This window comes from Rutidosis leptorrhynchoides, chromosome 8 (genome assembly GCF_046630445.1).
Source record: "Rutidosis leptorrhynchoides isolate AG116_Rl617_1_P2 chromosome 8, CSIRO_AGI_Rlap_v1, whole genome shotgun sequence".
Taxonomy (NCBI): Eukaryota; Viridiplantae; Streptophyta; class Magnoliopsida; order Asterales; family Asteraceae; genus Rutidosis; species Rutidosis leptorrhynchoides.
Window position 1 is genome coordinate 317,994,689 of NC_092340.1, and position 6,407 is coordinate 318,001,095.

The 6,407-nt window shown below is 31.3% G+C and overlaps 1 non-coding gene across 1 annotated transcript; it reads left to right on the forward strand.

Moving 5' to 3' along the window:
* The first annotated feature begins 5,006 nt into the window (after positions 1–5,006).
* On the forward strand, positions 5,007–5,113 carry LOC139865166 (small nucleolar RNA R71). The gene has a single exon (XR_011764689.1). It is a non-coding gene; the product is annotated as a small nucleolar RNA R71 (small nucleolar RNA).
* Positions 5,114–6,407: the final 1,294 nt, after the last annotated feature.

Consider the following 6,407-nt stretch of genomic DNA (forward strand, 5'->3'; position numbering starts at 1 on the left):
TACTTCTACTTAACAAAAATGCTTACAATTACATCCTCGTTCAGTTTCATCAACAATTCTACTCGTATGCACCCGTATTCGTACTCGTACAATACACAGCTTTTAGATGTATGTACTATTGGTATATACACTCCAATGATCAGCTCTTAGCAGCCCATGTGAGTCACCTAACACATGTGTGAACCATCATTTGGCAACTAGCATGAAATATCTCATAAAATTACAAAAATATGAGTAATCATTCATGACTTATTTACATGAAAACAAAATTACATATCCTTTATATCTAATCCATACACCAACGACCAAAAACACCTACAAACACTTTCATTCTTCAATTTTCTTCATCTAATTGATCTCTCTCAAGTTCTATCTTCAAGTTCTAAGTGTTCTTCATAAATTCCAAAAGTTCTAGTTTCATAAAATCAAGAATACTTTCAAGATTGCTAGCTCACTTCCAATCTTGTAAGGTGATCATCCAACCTCAAGAAATCTTTGTTTCTTACAGTAGGTTATCATTCTAATACAAGGTAATAATCATATTCAAACTTTGGTTCAATTTCTATAACTATAACAATCTTATTTCAAGTGATGATCTTACTTGAACTTGTTTTCGTGTCATGATTTTGCTTCAAGAACTTTGAGCCATCCAAGGATCCATTGAAGCTAGATCCATTTTTCTCTTTTCCAGTAGGTTCATCCAAGGAACTTAAGGTAGTAATGATGTTCATAACATCATTCGATTCATACATATAAAGCTATCTTATTCGAAGGTTTAAACTTGTAATCACTAGAACATAGTTTAGTTAATTCTAAACTTGTTCGCAAACAAAAGTTAATCCTTCTAACTTGACTTTTAAAATCAACTAAACACATGTTCTATATCTATATGATATGCTAACTTAATGATTTAAAACCTGGAAACACGAAAAACACCGTAAAACCGGATTTACGCCGTCGTAGTAACACCGCGGGCTGTTTTGGGTTAGTTAATTAAAAACTATGATAAACTTTGATTTAAAAGTTGTTATTCTGAGAAAATGATTTTTATTATGAACATGAAACTATATCCAAAAATTATGGTTAAACTCAAAGTGGAAGTATGTTTTCTAAAATGGTCATCTAGACGTCGTTCTTTCGACTGAAATGAATACCTTTACAAAAACGACTTGTAACTTATTTTTCCGACTATAAACCTATACTTTTTCTATTTAGATTCATAAAGTAGAGTTCAATATGAAACCATAGCAATTTGATTCACTCAAAACGGATTTAAAATGAAGAAGTTATGGGTAAAACAAGATTGGATAATTTTTCTCATTTTAGCTACGTGAAAATTGGTAACAAATCTATTCCAACCATAACTTAATCAACTTGTATTGTATATTATGTAATCTTGAGATACCATAGACACGTATACAATGTTTCGACCTATCATGTCGACACATCTATATATATTTCGGAACAACCATAGACACTCTATATGTGAATGTTGGAGTTAGCTATACAGGGTTGAGGTTGATTCCAAAATATATATAGTTTGAGTTGTGATCAATACTGAGATACGTATACACTGGGTCGTGGATTGATTCAAGATAATATTTATCGATTTATTTCTGTACATCTAACTGTGGACAACTAGTTGTAGGTTACTAACGAGGACAGCTGACTTAATAAACTTAAAACATCAAAATATATTAAAAGTGTTGTAAATATATTTTGAACATACTTTGATATATATATATATATTGTTATAGGTTCGTGAATCAACCAGTGGCCAAGTCTTACTTCTCGACGAAGTAAAAATCTGTGAAAGTGAGTTATAGTCCCACTTTTAAAATCTAATATTTTTGGGATGAGAATACATGCAGGTTTTATAAATGATTTACAAAATAGACACAAGTACGTGAAACTACATTCTATGGTTGAATTATCGAAATCGAATATGCCCCTTTTTATTAAGTCTAGTAATCTAAGAATTAGGGAACAGACACCCTAATTGACGCGAATCCTAAAGATAGATCTATTGGGCCTAACAAACCCCATCCAAAGTACCGGATGCTTTAGTACTTCGAAATTTATATCATATCCGAAGGGTGTCCCGGAATGATGGGGATATTCTTATATATGCATCTTGTTAATGTCGGTTACCAGGTGTTCACCATATGAATGATTTTTATCTCTATGTATGGGATGTGTATTGAAATATGAAATCTTGTGGTCTATTGTTACGATTTGATATATATAGGTTAAACCTATAACTCACCAACATTTCTGTTGACGTTTAAAGCATGTTTATTCTCAGGTGAATACTAAGAGCTTCCGCTGTCGCATACTTAAATAAGGACGAGATTTGGAGTCCATGCTTGTATGATATTGTGTAAAAACTGCATTCAAGAAACTTATTTTGTTGTAACATATTTGTATTGTAAACCATTATGTAATGGTCGTGTGTAAACAGGATATTTTAGATTATCATTATTTGATAATCTACGTAAAGCTTTTTAAACCTTTATTGATGAAATAAAGGTTATGGTTTGTTTTAAAATGAATGCAGTCTTTGAAAAACGTCTCATATAGAGGTCAAAACCTCGCAACGAAATCAATTAATATGGAACGTTTTTAATCAATAAGAACGGGACATTTCAACAACTAGTTGTCCACAGTTAGATGTACAGAAATAAATCGATAAATATTATCTTGAATCAATCCACGACCCAGTGTATACATATCTCAATGTTGATCACAACTCAAACTATATATATTTTGAAATCAACCTCAACCCTGTATAGCTAACTCCAACATTCACATATAGAGTGTCTATGGTTGTTCCGAAATATATATAGATGTGTCGACATGATAGGTCGAAACATTGTATACGTGTCTATGGTATCTCAAGATTACATAATATACAATACAAGTTGATTAAGTTATGGTTGGAATAGATTTGTTACCAATTTTCATGTAGCTAAAATGAGAAAAATTATCCAATCTTGTTTTACCCATAACTTCTTCATTTTAAATCCGTTTTGAGTGAATCAAATTGCTATGGTTTCATATTGAACTCTATTTTATGAATCTAAACAGAAAAAGTATAGGTTTATAGTCAGAAAAATAAGTTACAAGTCGTTTTTGTAAAGGTAGTCATTTCAGTCGAAAGAACGACGTCTAGATGACCATTTTAGAAAACATACTTCCACTTTGAGTTTAACCATAATTTTTGGATATAGTTTCATGTTCATAATAAAAATCATTTTCTCAGAATAACAACTTTTAAATCAAAGTTTATCATAGTTTTTAATTAACTAACCCAAAACAGCCCGCGGTGTTACTACGACGGCGTAAATCCGGTTTTACGGTGTTTTTCGTGTTTTCAGGTTTTAAATCATTAAGTTAGCATATCATATAGATATAGAATATGTGCTTAGTTAATTTTGAAAGTCAAGTTAGAAGGATTAACTTTTGTTTGCGAACAAGTTTAGAATTAACTAAACTATGTTCTAGTGATTACGAGTTTAAACCTTCGAATAAGATAGTTTTATATATATGAATCGAATGATGTTATGAACATCATTACTACCTCAAGTTTAGTAGGTAAACCTTCTGAAAGTGACAAGAAATGATCTAGCTTCAAAGGGTCTTGGATGGCTTGAAAGTTCTTGAAGTAGGATCATGACACAAAAACAAGTTCAAGTAAGATTTTTACTCGAATTAAGATAGTTTATAGTTATAGAAATTGAACCAAAGTTTGAATATGATTATTACCTTGTATTAGAATGATAACCTACTGTAAGAAACAAAGATTTCTTGAGGTTGGATGATCACCTTACAAGATTGGAAGTGAGCTAGCAAACTTGAAAGTATTCTTGATTTTATGTAACTAGAACTTGTAGAATATATGAAGAACACTTAGAACTTGAAGATAGAACTTGAGAGAGATCAATTAGATAAAGAAAATTGAAGAATGAAAGTGTTTGTAGGTGTTTTTGGTCGTTGGTGTATGGATTAGATATAAAGGATATGTAATTTTGTTTTCATATAAATAAGTCATGAATGATTACTCATATTTTTGTAATTTTATGAGATATTTCATGCTAGTTGCCAAATGATGGTTCCCACATGTGTTAGGTGACTCACATGGGCTGCTAAGAGCTGATCATTGGAGTGTATATACCAATAGTACATACATCTAAAAGCTGTGTATTGTACGAGTATGAATACGGGTGCATACGAGTAGAATTGTTAATGAAACTGAACGAGGATGTAATTGTAAGCATTTTTGTTAAGTAGAAGTATTTTGATAAGTGTATTGAAGTCTTTCAAAAGTGTATAAATACATATTAAAACACTACATGTATATACATTTTAACTGAGTCGTTAAGTCATCGTTAGTCGTTACATGTAAGTGTTGTTTTGAAACCTTTAGGTTAACGATCTTGTTAAATGTTGTTAACCCAATGTTTATAATATCAAATGAGATTTTAAATTATTATATTATCATGATATTATCATGTATGAATATCTCTTAATATGATATATATACATTAAATGTCTTTACAACGATAATCGTTACATATATGTCTCGTTTAAAAATCATTAAGTTAGTAGTCTTGTTTTTACATATGTAGTTCATTGTTAATATACTTAATGATATGTTTCTTATCATAGTATCATGTTAACTATATATATATCCATATATATGTCATCATATAGTTTTTACAAGTTTTAACGTTCGTGAATCACCGGTCAACTTGGGTGGTCAATTGTCTATATGAAACATATTTCAATTAATCAAGTCTTAACAAGTTTGATTGCTTAATATGTTGGAAACATTTAATCATGTAAATATCAATCTCAATTAATATATATAAACATGGAAAAGTTCGGGTCACTACACTTCGCTTGCGGTTTTCTTCATAATGGAACCACCAGCTGCTGTGTTGATGTCTTTTCGTCTGGCGATGTCGACGCCTTTATAGAATATTTGCACTATTTGAAAAGTATCTAGACCGTGTTGAGGACATACTCTCAACATCCTTCCGAATCTTGTCCACGCCTCATATAACGTTTCATTTGGCTTTTGCATGAACGTGGCAATTTCTCCTTGAAGTCTCACGGCTTTAGATGCCGGAAAGAATCTTTTAAGAAATTTCTCAACTAAAACATCTCATGTATCAATCGCTCCTTCAGGTAACGATTCTAACCAATCTTTGGCTTCTCCCTTTAAAGTTCAGGGGAACAACATAAGATAAATAGTTTCATTCTCAACTTCTTGGATTTTAAATAGATTACAAATCCTATTAAAAGTTCGAAGATGTTCGTTTGGATCTTCTTTTGTTGTACCACTAAATTGGCATTGATTAGTGACCATGTGTAGGATTTGTCCTTTGATTTCAAAATCTGGCGCATTAACATCTGGCTGAATAATGGCGTGGCCTTGGCCCATGCGTATGGCTTTCATTCGGTCTTCCATACATTGAGGTTCTGTTATTTCCATATTTGAATTTGTTGAATCCGAATCACTAGAAGATTCTGATTTAACGGTTTGTGATTCAGGATGAATTATTAGTGGTTCAGGATCTTGGAATTGTCCTTGAATATCCTTCGGGTTCTCAATTGTGAAGTCGGGTTCAAAAAATGGATTATCGGAAATTTGAATTGGAGTACTTGTTCGACTTGATGATGATTCTAAAGAAAAATCAACGGCGACAATATTGGCTAGATGTCTTGATCGGGTTACAGGTGGTGAACGCATGAAAGGTGGTGAACGTTTTGATCGGTGCATTCACTGAATATCCTATTAGTTATAAAAATAAAAATTATATAAGTTATCAAATTAATAGACTCTTCTGATTTTGGCCACGTTTCGAATAGCCAATAGATGCAGTAGGTAGCCTGGATCCTTTAAATCGGAAAATCCACAACTCGCCACTAATAAATCCAACTATTACTACGAACCAGAAAATTTGGATGTCTATTAATTCAATCGCTTACAATAATTTTTTCGTCAAAATTTAAAGAAAATAAAAAAAATTCTATGTCCTAAAAACTAGAGCGTAGAAATGAGAAAGAAAAAGAGCGTCGAAAAACATCGAAAAATAAAAATAAAAAGAAAAACGTCGAAACTTAAAAGTCTAAAAATTAAATCTAAAAAGTTGTGCCTAAAGGTATTAAAACTTAAATGGAATTTTATTTCGAAAACGAAAATAAACTTATATTAGGCACTAAAATATATAAACGGCGTCGCAAAATTCTAAAGCGCCTAAATCTTAAGTCTAAAAAAAAGTACTTAAGGGATTTAACGGCAAAGTCTTAAAAATCTAGAAATACTACGGCAAAATACTAAGCTTAAAACTATATATTACGAACGATAATTATAAAGACTACGTACTAAATAATAAAAAGAT